The 14,959-nt window shown below is 43.0% G+C and overlaps 2 long non-coding RNA genes across 8 annotated transcripts in view; one reads left to right on the forward strand and one right to left on the reverse strand.

Annotated features, from left to right (window-relative positions):
- Positions 1-13,235: 13,235 nt before the first annotated feature.
- LOC147003327 (uncharacterized) lies at positions 13,236-14,452 on the reverse strand. Its single transcript, XR_015047755.1, has 3 exons — positions 14,049-14,452; positions 13,685-13,775; positions 13,236-13,470 (listed from the first exon to the last, which is right to left on the reverse strand). It is a non-coding gene; the product is annotated as an uncharacterized LOC147003327 (long non-coding RNA).
- A 133-nt stretch (positions 14,453-14,585) lies between these two features.
- Positions 14,586-14,959, forward strand: part of LOC110299368 (uncharacterized) — a 63,230-nt gene continuing 62,856 nt past the window's right edge. Inside the window, exon 1 of one of the 7 annotated variants that reach the window (XR_003837126.2) lies at positions 14,586-14,924. This is a non-coding gene — a long non-coding RNA (uncharacterized LOC110299368). The remainder of the gene's footprint in view (positions 14,925-14,959) is intronic. The other 6 variants (XR_015047976.1, XR_015047973.1, XR_015047974.1 and 3 more) reach the window with 6 other exon arrangements.

Consider the following 14,959-nt stretch of genomic DNA (forward strand, 5'->3'; position numbering starts at 1 on the left):
TGTCTGCTACCCACTCCTCCCTGGAGGTACTCTCATTTACATGGCTCGCATTGAACTGTTGGTCATTTCAGACTCTCTGTTCCTCTGTCTTCCATGAAAACAGTGGTCTTTGGAAAAGGTATATGTGGATCAGATGAGAGAAGAAGTTTTATCATGTTACTAATAGCTCTACCCAATCCTGACAGTGAGGTCCTGAGACAACAGGTTCACTGGGGTCTTTCCTGGCTTTACTTATTGGTGAATTGACATCAGGTAGCGGCTCAGGAAATGAACGGTGTTCTAGCTAGAAGCTCTGTGCACACACCTCCTTCCCCAGCATTACCGTGGAGTCCTTGTCAGCCTCAGTCTTCTCTGCCCACCCTCCCTGGGAAGCTGTTAGCCTAGGTAAACACTCCCTGTCTCCACTGACTCATCCTCTCTACTTCAGGTTCAGTTCCTTTGCAAGGTAAATAACTATAAATATTAAAACATGTCAATAGTTTTATTAATAAATGACTTCTGCCTGTCTGAGAGACAGTGCACTCTGTGCCTTTGGTGGGCTTCTGGGCCATGCTTTCACACGTTTTGAACGGCTTGCCAATTATTAACAATTCTCCCCACAAGAGCATTTGCAAAACTCTCCTGATGGCACATGCATGTTTCTTTTTTTTCTAGTCCACTTGGTGTGATTGTCATATTGTTTTCCTCAAACTTCACTCTCATCTTCTGAAAGGAATTGTCTTATCACATTTTGCCAAGAAAACACGATCATGATTCTTAAGACTAAGTCTATTATCTAGATTGTGCATTCTGGAAGAAACAGAAAAAAGATCTAACTCGAGCTTGATTTCATCCTATCTAGCTTTAAATCTCATTTCAGAATAAGGGCTCCAAGGAATAGAATTTAAATCCTAGAGATTGCATTGTTTTCCTTTCCTAGGATTTCACGTGACAGATGAACCCCATACTATTAGGGCTGGTCTGTGTGGAGACAGGGAGTGTTTACCTAGGCTAGCAGCTTGCCAGGGATGATGAGCAACACGGAGCACTGCATGGAGCACTGCAGAGCAATCATCACAGAGATCTGACCCAAGCTGCCTTGGGACCATTCTGGGAACCATGCTGAGAGCCTTCTCTGTGACCTACAGTCACATTTTTGGACAAAAGAAACTGAAAATATTTAGTGTGCAAAATAATGGGTTTAATACGTGTGATGGCTATTCCTGAATGTCAACTTAAATGCACCTGGAATGAACTACAATCAGGAAATGGAGGGCACACGGGTGATCCAGATCTTAAGGCTGGAAGACACAGGTTTCTAACCCGGATCTTGACATGGAGATCTTGAGGATTAGTGGCCATGAAAAGCTTTGGCCCAGACAAAATAGTACACACCTTTAATCCCAGGAAACGGAGGCAAACAGATCTCTGAGTTCAAGGCTCATGTGGGACAAAGTCCCATATCCAGGTGTGGTGGTACACACCTTTCATCTCAGCCACACCTTCTGCTGGAGGCCTACTTCTGGACAATGGAAAAAGGCAGACCCACTCTTCTTCCCAGCTCACACTTACTTGCCAGCACATCTGTTGGAATCTACTTCTACAGAAGACCAGCGGAAACAACTAGTCTGGTGGGACTGAGCAACTGCTGGATTTTTGGACTTCCCATTCACAGCTGCCCACTGTTGGGTTAGTTGACTATAGACTGTCAGTCATTACAATAAATTCCCTTAATAGAGAGAGACATTCCATATGTTCTGTGACTCTAGAGAACCCTGACTAATGCAATAAGCATCTTTACACTTACATAAATTATTGTGTCTTGCTTATATTCACATGCCCACTCAGAGAGATAGATAGATAGATAGATAGATAGATAGATAGATAGATAGATAGAGATTAAAGAGATTAAATTTAAGTCTCACTTATAGAATACAGCACATATTTCTCCTCCTGTCCTGTTTTAAGCCGTGTGGTGATCCGAATGAGCATAGCCTCCATAGACTCATGTATTTGAATAACTAGTGCCTTGTTGGTGGAAATGTTTGGGAAGGATTAGGAGGTGTGGCCTTGTGGGAGGAGGTATGTCACTGGGGGCAGGCTTTGCGGTTTCAAAAGCTCATGCATGCCATTCTCAATTAGCTGTCTCTCTGCCTTCTGCTTGTGGATCAGATGTAAACTCTCAGCTACTACTCCAGCACCATGCCTGCCTGCCTGCTGCATTGCTCCCTGCCATGATGGTCATGGAACCATAAACACCATGTTAAATGTTGATTCTACCAGTTGCCTTGGTCAAAGTGTCTTATCTCAGCAATAGAAATGTAAGTAAGACAGACCCCTTCCTTCCCTCACTTAGTTCCCTGTTTATTTTCACAGCCTACATATTTGGCATATACATACTGCATGCATATATACAATCTAGACTCTGAATTTGAGCAGAAGCAAGTCATGTCTGTACTTGTAAGTCTGGCTTTGCTTAGCAGGATGATCCCCAGTGTCATCCATTACAAATACAAACTGCCAAATACAAAGTCACAAGCAAGAGGAGAAGAAATACAGTATAAGTGCAGACATCTTGCTTTCTGATTGTGTAAGTTTGCACAGAAATGGGTAGACAAATTGAAGCAGCAGCAGGAAGGAATGAAATATGAGGGAATCTCCCTTCCTCTCCCTTTCCCCCAGTCGCTTTCTCATCCTTCACATTCTTCCTTCTTATTCCTTCTTCTAGTTAAGAGATAACACATTCTGTGTGCTGCTCATTGGTCAAGCCTTGACATATTTGTCCCCCTTTCTGTGTTTCAAATTGGGATGGGGAGATCCGTGGCACATAGATGTTGTTGTTGTTGTTGTTTTTAACAAATCTCAAAAGTTCGATTTTACCCATGAGGACTCATTTTGGGAGCCAGATGCTGGGTCTTAAAAAAAAATTAAAAAGTGCCAGCTCAGAGAGGCACAGGAAGTACCCAGCTGACCTTCTTCCTCAACTGATGTCCCAGAAAGAATCCCTTCATCATGCTGTCTCAAAAAATCTTCACATTGAGTGTATGCCCTTCTACTTCCTGTGCATCTCTCTATCCATCCTGCCGACTCCGTTTTACAATATATATATATTTTTTCTTAATAATCCTATGTTCACTTCCTGCCAGCTGGTTGCTTACTCTGCCTCTCGACCTCTGGTTGACTTTATTTAATCCTGTTTTCAATATTCTTGCAGAAACTTCTTAGATTAAAGGTATATGTTAAGACTGAGCCACACCACAACTAAAAACAGGTTTTCCAGCAAGTAGCACAATCTCTGGATTCACAGTGTGATCAAATATCTTGTAACGCATAGTAGGTGCCATATAAATGTTTGCATGTTTAAGCAGTGATGCATACATTTCACCTGGAGTTATTTTTTTGAATAAGGAAACATGTTATGTGCCTTAGAAGAACTTAGGACATGTTAGTACATGTCAGCTGTGGCCAACGACTCTCATGGGAGGGCAACAGAGCATCTACACCCAGATCTGCTTCAATTTGACTCATAAACTAAAGGTAACAGGACTAGAGGCTCTCCCCCCTCCCTCCCTCCCTCCTTCCCACACTCCTAAGCTTTGATTATACCTGCTGACTCCCACTGTGCCTCTCATCCCCAACCTCCAGTTCATCTTTCACTCTGAGACAGGGTTTCACTAGGTTTCTCTGACTGGCTTTGAACCCATGGTTCATACAGGTAGTGAACACTTGTGATCTTCGGCCTCCTGGGTAGATGGGATTATAGTAGACCTGTGCCAGGAGGCCCAGCTAGAAAAGTGTTTCTCCAACAGGCTCTGAGCTTTGCAGCATCAACAGTGGGTGCTTTCTCTGGGATGTTTCTCCCCCCTCTCCCCCCACCCCCGTTATAAAAAGTGACCTTGCTTGCTGGCACTCTGGCCCAGGGACATACGGCAGGGAGGCTGGACCACCTTCTGGAGTGATAATGGTGACTTCAGGTGCAGGCGCAACAGAAATAGCACGACTTGCCCTGTGCCAGCTCTAACCATGGTCCCCAGGCTCCAGAGACTAAAACATAAATCGTCTTTAAACAATCGGGCCCTGCCTAGCTCCTGTTCCCATTTTTGAACAAATTTGTACATCCCATTCATTCTATGATCTTTCTATCTTTTTATTTATTTATTTATTTTAAAAAAGTGAATCTTGATAGTTCTTCTGAAGGGAGCTGGGACACTTTGGCCATTCATCACAAAATAATACAACATTCTGCCCATTTATTACAGTACACATTATGACTCCACTATTAACCATAAAAAGAACTTTCATTTCTCTAAAGTTTTCCTTTATCTTTACCAAACAGATACCCAATATGACTGAGAATTTAATGCCCTAAAGTTTAAGGCTGGTTTGTAAACACAGCCCCTGGTGGCGGCTATTGATCTTTCGCTATTTTAATGCATTTTTACTGACCGACATGTCCTGTTGTAAAGAATATTGCCTAAATTAGTTATCTGATTGGTTCTTTTGATTAATGATGGGCCTGTGCTTCATTACACATGACAACATGATCAGAATAATCACTGTGGCTCCACACGCCAGGCCTGGCATTTTTTTTTTATTCCTTCATTTTTAAAGTTCATTTATAAAATTATTTAATGTATACGTCCTAAGTTGTAATTTATTTACATGACACTTTTTTCGATGGGAACTGTTGTACTGTGTCACAAATGGCTAAGAAAACAAGGTAAACCAGATGTACAGATCAATGTCTCTTGGCTCAAGGGGAAAAAAAACATAATCAAGATTCAGGAGCTGACCTTGTACCAAAGTCCAACTTGTCACACAACAAACATTGAGAGACCTAACAAATCAGCAGGCGCGGCAGGGCGTTCTCTGCTGCAGTCGCTTCCCTCTGTCATCTTCCTCTGCCTGGAACTTTGAGCTTTCAGACTTTGACACTTCCTTCCTCCTCTACACCATATAGACCAGGTATTTTATCTCTTGGTTATACAATAGCCAATTAGCCTATGTTGATCCAGGCAGGCTCCTTGCCACTCCATACTAATTCTGCAGTCAGAAATTCTAAAACAGATGGGGAAACAGCATCTTTTTCCCCACTCTGAAAACAATGGCTTGTAGTAATTCTGGGGAAACAAAAAGTCCCAATTTAGTCTACGAAGCTATTGGTGATACCATGCCTCAGGATGCTGGCTTTAATTAAGGGTTGCCTTGATAGAACATTGACTGGATCGTCAATTTGCCATAGGCAAGTCTGCAACGCTTGGAGCCACTCAAAAAGATGGTGTGAAGGCAAATCTAGGCTGTTGACACTACTTGACAAGTATGTAAGAGATTACAACAAGTCTCTAGGTGTGTCTAAGCTGTGTTTGGAATGTGTGCCATTCCCTACAGGGTCATGTTTCAAGTACTTGTTCCTCTATTGGAGCACTGCTCTGGGAGTCTGTGGGGGCTCCTGGACCTGGACTCCCGGACATCATGAGCCACAACAAATTCTTCCTCCTACAAGTTGGTTTAATCAGGTATTTTGTTCACCACAACATAAAGTAATTAGTATCCTCTTTCAGTGTTTTGCCAGTAAGAATTAAAAGACTGTCAGCAAATGTGGGCGGTGCCATCATGGAAACTGAGGACTTGGAAGTCTGGAAAACCAAGAACTCGGGCATTGCCTTTCTCTGCTCCCTAGACACCACAATAAGGGCTACCCTACCACAGGGGGATGGACTAGCGACTCTGGAGCTGTGAATCAAAAGAAGCTCACCCACCCTTTTCATCATTTAGGCCAGGCATTTTGACTATAGAGTTGAATACAGTGACTGTGGATGGTTACCTCCCATGTCCCTGTCTCCCTCTCCTTGAGAATCCTCTAAGAGGGACTGAGGAGAAGCAGGGTTTCTTTTTTGTACGAGTCTGAATCCCTGTCACTTCCCAAATGTTTAGGGTCGAGGTCAGTGCATGTTTCGGGGATCAAGTGAGGGGCGCTGAGAGTCCATAGCAAAACTCAAAGTCAGACTCTGTAGCAGTCTTCACTGTGAGACTTTCTTGCTCGGAGACAACTGGGCAACGTTTCTAGAGACCTCTCCCCGAGAATGTACTACATGGTCAAAAGCCAGACAAGCCCAGACATGTTCTTCTTATTCTTCCTCCAATATGGTTGCCTCTGTCTCCTCCATTCCTTTCTGTTCTTCTGCTACCATCTCTCTTGAATTCTCTCCATTTCTTCTGGAAGAGGCCAGCCACCCGACTCTGGTTCCCTCCTGTCCTCATGGCTTTCTCTAGCATCCAGCTGCTGGAATATACAAGGCTACCTGTGCCCTGTGGGTTTCATATCAAGGAATGGCTCAAAATATAACCTTCCAGTTCAGCGTCTAACCCTGGCAAGATATCTGAATGATGTCAGAAGTGAGTAAGCAGAACCTCTTTTCACCTCTCTCCTCCTGGGCTACAGCCTGTTACAGGACACTGACGGAGCCTGACCACCACACAAAGCGGCCTTTGGCCAGTTCATTGTTGAGCAGAGTATGCCTGAAGCCTGCATGTTTGCACTGCATCAGAGAGGTTATGAACTGGAGAGATCCTTCCAGGGTGGTGGTCATGTTCCTTCCTCCAAACAGGCCTCTATTGTAGACTTCTCTGCCTTCTCAGCTCCTAAGGGATGAGTATTGAAAACCCCCCCTGCCCCCCAACAGAAAGCTCCTTTCTTATTTGGTGGCATCCAGTGCTCTCCCCCTCCTGGCTTCCTCTGATCCTTGTCAGTTTCTGGCACGATCAAATGCTATCATGTTTCAGAACACAAACAGACCCCTAGCACCCCTCCCAAGACATGAGAGCATTGACAGGTTCAGCCTCCTCTGTTCTGCCTAAACTTTAACCCCAGCAAAAGCACTTTAAAAGAAAACAATCAGATTTATATGATCTTTTCCAACTGGACCCTCGACCCTCAGACTTAATTGATGTAAACAATCCCTTCTATGCTCTGCATAACGATTTGCTTTCTCCTGATACTGAAGAGTCCCCTGGATGTCAGTTCACCCAGGACAATCATTTGCACAGCTGAGACACGAACTACACGTTTGTGAGCAGCCTGCACGCCAGCACCTGGCTTTGGGAGACTTTCTGGAGGAGAAGATAAACAAGGGAGTGGGATCGTGTTGCATATGCAAGTTCCATGTTCACAGGAGTAAATGACACCTGGTTCGCCCCACATAATCAGTCGGAATATTCACCAAGTTTGTGTTGGAATCGGAAGCAGCTCATACCTTGAGGCTGCCAAGCACATTTTTGCAGCTTTGCATTTGGACTAATGCGTGCCTCAGTCGCTTAGCATTTAGAGGCATATTTTTTTTTTACTGTAATAAAGCATGATGAGTCCGCTAAAGGGGTTCTCATTAGAACTGGAGGGAGGGCCGATCTACAGAGCACCTGGGTGGTGGTAGCACCTACTCTTCCATCCCCCTGCCCCCTATTCTCCCCTCTTCTTTTCTTCCCTGCGAAGGGACTCAGAGCTGGGTTTCTCACGGAGAAGCACACTGTTCTAACCATTCTTACTAATTTATCATTGAATGATTTGCCTTCACTCTCAAAATCCTACAAAATGATTTAGTCCCTCTATGTGATTTACTTGTATTTTAAAACTCCACACGATCCCATCGCGGCCACGGGGATGTAAATGTGTCTTCTCTCCCTCAGAACAAGCACAGCTAAAACAAATAAAATCAAAGATGCATATTCCTTTGCTCTGGCTTTGCAAGGCATACGTGATGGGAGGAAGGTAGCCGCCGCTCTGTTCTATTATTGACAACGGCAGAAGAAAAAAATTAGAAAACAAATCCCCCTTTAAATGAAATGAAGTAGAAAGGCCTCCCTCACTCAGAGGAAATACTAATTGGAACTACCTTGCTAATGCTAGCGAGTCACAGGAAGGAAACATTAAGTTATTATTTTTAATAATGTTTACAAGTACATCCAGCCATTTCCAGCTGGTGAAAGATGTCAGCCTTGGACAATCGTGGCAGACCTACTTTTCACCAAAGATGCCGCTCGTCGTCTCGCTGATAGCAATCATTAATTTTGTTTTTTAACCCAGTCCTCAAATGAAGACGGATGAGCTGGGGAGTTTTAAATGCAGCCTGCTTATGTTCAGAAAAAATGGCAGTGAAGGAACAGATCGTGCCATCTGAGCGGAGGCTGGTGACTGTCGGGAAAGAAAAGCAAACCAAGGAGTGAGCACTGGAGACAGCTCAGGGTAGTGCTGAGAGGGAGGGGGGCAAGTGAGGAGGCCCAAGTGTTCCGCTTGGGGTCTGAGTCACTCCTAATTGCTTTGGGGACTTAGTGATGTGATAGCGGTTAATTGCTCCCGATGGTTTGAGGATTGCCTTGGAATACTTGCTTCTTATGGATTTCTGCCTTGGGGTTGGAGATCAAAACGTCCTGTGGGGATTTACATCATTTGATTACATCATATACCATTCCAAAGAGATGAAGAAGAAGAAGAAGAAGAAGAAGAAGAAGAAGAAGAAGAAGAAGAAGAAGAAGAAGAAGAAGAGGAGGAGGAGGAGGAGGAGGAGGAGGAGGAGGAGGAGGAAGAAGAGAAGAAGAAGAACAACAACAACGACAACAACAACGACAACGACAACAACAAGGAGTGTTTCTCACATATGTAATTTTACCAAAGCTATATTTTACTCAAATACCAACTAACCTTTGCTTTATTGCTGGAGTCAAGGATTTTGATCTGACCTCACTGGAAGACATTGCAGGAAGGTTTCCAGCTACCCTCATCTGGAGGCTGCGCAGAGCACATCTGACCTGCCCTCGGAGAATATCTGAATTAGGTGAGGGTATTGACAAGTTTGGAGAAGGAGGAAGGAAGGGGCAGTCAGAGGAGTAACAAACAGCTGTACAGTCCGGGCTGCTCAAAATCTTCCTCCAGAAAAGTCAGGAGAACAGGGGTAAAGGCTCATGTCAACCTTAGCATGACTCTGAGTACCAATCAAGGACCTCTATCCAGCAAAGGGAGGGAAAACAACTGAGTCCGGGGGAGGAGAAAGAAAGCTAAAGGGACTTGAACTTGTCTTGCCCTGTCCTCTCCTCAGTTCTTCAAAGCACCAACCTCACAGACAGTGCAGGTGTGGAAAACACAAGGTTCACTAAAGCTCCCCACTCCTGAAAGTAGGTGAAATTTTCTCCAAAGCCCTGTTTATAAGGCATGTGGTTTTGAGTAGAAGCTCCCTCAGTGGGAAAGGTTTGTCCCTGGTCATTGTGGAAGGCAACACTTGGTGACTGGTGAATAATGCAGTGGTCTGAGGTAGCAATAAATAAATAAATAAATAAATAAATAAATAAATAAATAAAGTATTTGTGAAAGTGATATCCACAGAGGCTGTTGGAAGCCAGTGTTCTTAGATCACAGTCTAGGGCACGTTCAGGGTGGTATGGGTGTAGACTGAGTATGATAGTGTATGCATGCATGCCTTTAATCCCAGCATTCTAGAGGCAGAGGCCAATAGATGTCTGACTTCAAGGTCAGCCTAATCTAAATAGCAATTCCAGGAAAGCTGGGGCTACGCAGTGAGACCTTGTCTCAAAAACCCAAAGTAATAAAATAAAAGAAAGAAAAACCCCAGCATTTCTTAATGAGCATATAGATGACCTGCTACAGTGTTCAAAAATCCCTTAACATTCTACATAAGGTCCTAGAACAGGGAAATGGAATAAGAAAAAGAGGGGCCGTAAGATGGTACAAAAGTTAAGAACTCTTCTCTTACAGAAAACCAGGTGTGTTTCTCAGAAGCCCCATGGTGGATCACAGCCACCTGATACTCTAGTTCCAGGGGATCCAATGTCCTCTTCTGACCTCTGAGGGCACCTTCAGGAATGTGCTATTACTGTATATATCACGTAGAGGCAAACATACATACAAGCAAAATAAAGTTGAAATAAGAGAAAAATAACTAGAAGATATCCAGTTAAAAAGAAAAAGAATGTCCCTTGAGTTAAAATTTCCTAAAACTTTTCATGTATTGAAAATTTATTAGAATGAATAAATTCGGTATAGGCTTTTAAGGCTCATGTACAAAACCATTGTGTATTTCCACACATTTACACTGAACTAAGAAAAAGTAAAACCAGCAACATTTGTGTACAGAAGAAATAAGAGCTACTTTGAGTTCTTAGGATAATTTAGTAAACATCTGGAAGGCTTAATGAAAACTACAAAACGTGCTTAAAAAACAACCAAGGCCAATACAAACACATGGAAGATGATCATGGGTAGATATGACACCAGGCTAGGCCATACTTCTCTTGTAGAACTATGGCTTACTGTAGCTTCTATTCAAATCCAAATTGCCTTTGGCTGACGTTTTAAGCTGACCATATAATTCATATGTAAATGGAAGCAACCAGCACAAAGAGGTGACCCTGGAAAGAGAAGAATCAAGTTGGACTCTTCATATGCCACACTGCCGAAATTTACTAAATGCTCTAGTAGTCAATACAGTGTGGGAGAGGCAGAGGGTGGAGATGAACACACATGTCCATGTGATGGGGTCAAAAGAAATAAACACGTATTTACAATTCATAATCCACTCATTGTCAACAAAATTGCCAAGACGAGTCAAGAAAGAGAGTGGTGATTTCATCAGACTGAGCTGACTGCTTATCCACAGGCAGATAAACATCTTGGCCCTACCTCATACTATATACAAGATCTAATTCCAAAATGATGGTAGTCATGATGCTAGAGTTATAACGAATAAGGAAGCATACTGGATTAATTATCCACTAAGGGTTAACAAGTGGCAGTGGAAACAATAGGTATATCGGACGTTATCCACACTAGAACCTTCAAAAGACACCATAATGGAATGAAACTATGGGGCTGGAGGGATAACTCAGTGGTTACTAACACTTGCTGCTCTGGAATACCTGCTGCTCTTACAGAGACCCAGATTCTCTTCTCAGCACCCACATCAGGCAGCTCACACAAACACACACACACACACACACACACACGCACACACACACATTCACATATGAAAACAGAGATCATGCAACAACTTGCGTGCAACAGATAGTTATTATAGCTTAGATGCAAAAATAACCAAATATAAAGTAATAGAAAGATAAACCAAATACAGTATACCTACATACTGAAAGTACGAAAAAAATAATAATCCCAGGAAATAAAATAAGAATATAAAATCCAAAGATGGAACTCTGATTGAAATTATACTAATTAAAAGGAAGACAAATTCAAAAAGACTTGATTTGTATAATTTAATTTATATGAAATGCCCATAAGTGACAGCCATAAGGCCAGGAAGAGAATTCCGGCTTGGGAGGCTGCACTAAGAGGGTGAAGCATGAGAGCTAACAGGTAGATAAGTCATCGGCGGGCTGATAGAGTTGTTCCGAATAGGGATAACGAAGTCAGTCAGCCAGCGGGACCAAAGTCCACTTAAGCACACACCTAAAAAGGTGAAATTTTAAAGTGTGTGAGTTATAAATCAATAAAGCATTTATAAAATACCCTGGCTCTGAAGAAGGAAAGATTATCCTCAAATGATTCGCTTTTTATATCATCATCTGCTTTGGAGAAAGTTGAAAAACCTCCAGACATAGTATCTTTGGCATATCCACAAGAGTAAAGAAATCCCGAAAATTTCAAGGATTGGAGAAAAGTAAACACTTCTACATTGTTAGTGAGGATGCGAATCAGTGCAGCTGCTATGGAAATCAACACGGACATTACTCAGAAAAAAAAAATTATCCATAACAATGAGTAGATGTGACACCAGGTGGCCAGAGCAAGAAGCCGAGAGTTCACAGACTCAAACCCAGGCAGAATGCAGGGGAGTAAGTAAGAGGTGGGGGTGAGGCTCTAAATTCTCAGTACTTATACCCAGTGATGCCATTCCTCCAGCAAAGCTCCAACCCCTAATGGCTCCACCTCTTTTCCAGCCAGCACCACCAACCGGGGACCAGGTTCAAATACATGAGCCTCTGGGGCACATTTCTCACATTTCTCATTCACACTACTGTAATGGCAGAAGGATTATGCCACCAAACAGTAACACTGTCCCTTGCTTTCCATGACACTTTTACCATAGCCAAGCAATGGGCTCAGTCTAGATGTTCATCAACAGATGAATGGATCTCTCTCTCTCTCTCTCTCTCTCTCTCTCTCTCTCTCTCTCTCTCTCTCTCTCTCTCTCTCATCTCTATCTCTATACCTATACCTATATCTATATATTATTGTATTATTAACTTGATAGGACCTGAAATTATCTTGAAGCCAAGTCCTCCAGCACACCTGTGAGGGATTATCTGGTTTAGATAAAGAAACCTAGGCTTGTCCATGAGGGATTATCTTGATTAAGTTAAGTGAGGTGGGAAAAGTCAGCCTAATGGATGGTAGGACTATTCCCTAGATTTGGGTCCTGAATTATATAACAAGGGGAAGCAAACTAACATGAACATTCACTCAACTCTGTTTCCTGACTTTGGATTCAGTGTGACAGGTTGCTTCAATTCCCTGCTGCCGTGATCTCCCCACTATAACAGACTGCACTCTGGATCTGTGGGCTCAGATAAACCCTTTCTTCAGCTATTTATATGAAGTTATTTTATTACAGCCAAAGGAAGATTAACACACACACACACACAGAGAGAGAGAGAGAGAGAGAGAGAGAGAGAGAGAGAGAGGAGACAGAGAGACAGAGAGACATACATATATACATACACTCATACCCATTACTACCTCAGTAATTTTCAGACATAAAGAAGAATGAAATTATGTCATTTGCAGAAATGCGAGAGGAATGAAGGAGCAAATAAGCCAAAGCGAAACAAGAAACAGAATAAACCATACTCAGAAAGGCACGTACCACATACTTCCTTTAAGTGGAAACTGAAAGAATAGATGGTCTAAAAGTAGAAGAGAGACTTATTAGGGAACAGGAAGGTGGCAGGGGAGGGAAAATGAGAGAGGGGAGAGGTACAGGGGAGCGTGGGCATAATCCACACAAGATTTTTGCATGTATGACAATATCACAGTGAATTACTTTAACTTGTGCAATTAATAGATGTTGGTGAACTAAAAAGTAGAAAAATCTGTCTTTGTTAGCCTCATAAGATAGTGGTCTCTAGCTCAGCAAATTCTCTATCCCCTGAGCCTGCCACAAGGCCTGGAAAAGATGAAGACCGCAACAAATAACAGGTGAATATATTGGCTACCCAGCAAATGAATATACCTCTCAAAAGCCAATTTTGGAGTGGTGATGGTGGTGGTGGTGGTGATGATGATGATGATGATCATGATGACAAAGGCGATCATGGTGGTGGGTATTATTTCAGGATAGGCTGGCAAAATTAGCTTGAAGGAACTCTCCAAAGATAAATTCAAGAAATCACTTCTGCAATGGATAAATTGCTGGAATCAGTGTGCAGCTTCCCAAGGGGTCCACTTGTGAAGTTCAGCTGCTTCATGGTTGCCTGTGTAGGTTTTTAAGTGCTTGTTAATACTTTCCCAGCTGATATGTAGGACTTGGCAAAGAAGGTGAGTACACAAAGCAATTTTAAAGCTGTTCCCAAGTGGTACCTCTTCTGGATATTTATGCACGTGTCTTCCTTCCCTTAACATTTGCCTATGTATTTTGGAGGAGAAAGCTCATCTGAGGACCACGGTTAGTTTTTCTGCATCACTCACCTAACTTCCCTCTTGAAGGCTGGTGTGTAGTGATTTCCTCCCAGTTGATGCATTTCATCCTGTAGAAAATCTGGTTAAGATGCTGGTTATTCTAAAAAGAGGTAAAACATTTCATTCTCCCTGGAGCTTGTTAGGTTAAGACCCAGGGTGTTCTAAAGGGCAACTAATTAAAAGGAATGAAATAAACAACACAAAAGCTTCAGGAAGTTCCTGAAACTGACCAGTCGCACCAGGCCGATCACTTCCCAGGCTTTTATGAGCAATGAGGACTGCTAAGAGACAGTTTGAGACAGCTGAGCTGCCTGGAAAAGGTTCAGACCAGCTGAGCTGCAGAGAAGACATATTCTCAGACCTGTTGAGATACCTTCAAGATGTGCATTAACTCCAGGTCTTCAGGGTTCATGAGCTGTCACCCATGTTGAGCTAAGCTTTGGTAATGCAGCTACTTTCAAGCCATTTCTGCTCCATTCACCCACTGTCTTAGGGTTTCTTATTTCTATGATCCAACACCATGACCAAAAACAACTTGGGGAGCAGAGCATATATTTTGCTTCCACTTCCACGTTATAGCCCAGTCATGGAGGGAAGTCAGAGCAGGAACTCAAGTAGAGGCCATAAATGTGTGCTCTTTCCTGGCTTGCTCCCTATGGCTTGCTCAGCTGGCTTCCTTATAGAACTTGAAACCACCTGTCCAGGAGAGGCACTGCCACAGTAAGATCAACCCTCCCCATATCAACTGCCAATCTCAGTTGAGGTTTCCTCTTCTAGAGTGTCTCCAGCTTGTGTCAAGTTGTCATAAAACATAGCCAGCACACCCAAACTTCTGTAAATAACCTCAACAAAAGTCAATATTCGCCAAGTTGGACTTTCGGTCTGATGCTGGTTCCCTCCCTGGGGTCAGTTAATGTTTGTTCCTGTCTTCCCAGAAATGGTGTCAGATGACAGTTTCCAGGGAGAAGACCTCTGTGACTGACAGATTTCTAATGTGCCTTTCTCCTTTTCCCATCCCACTATTGTTTCAGAAATAGTGAAGAGGATACCTCGGCAGCTGCTTCTCTTTCCACAAAGGGCCCTTTTCCCCATACCCCTCACTTCAGAGTTGTGCCCCATTCCCCCATTGCCTTCTACCACATTGTCTTTCTTTTAGAAAAGAAGCAGATGACAAGAGAAATCAGTATCTGTGCCTGGCTGGAGGAAGGAAGCTTGTCAAGATATGCAGAGAGTTTTTACAGGAACACAGGTAATGGTTTGTATATGCTCTGCCCAGGGAGTGGC

This window comes from Mus caroli, unplaced genomic scaffold, assembly GCF_978045245.1.
Source record: "Mus caroli unplaced genomic scaffold, Mus_caroli_1 scaffold_8, whole genome shotgun sequence".
NCBI lineage: Eukaryota > Metazoa > Chordata > Mammalia > Rodentia > Muridae > Mus > Mus caroli.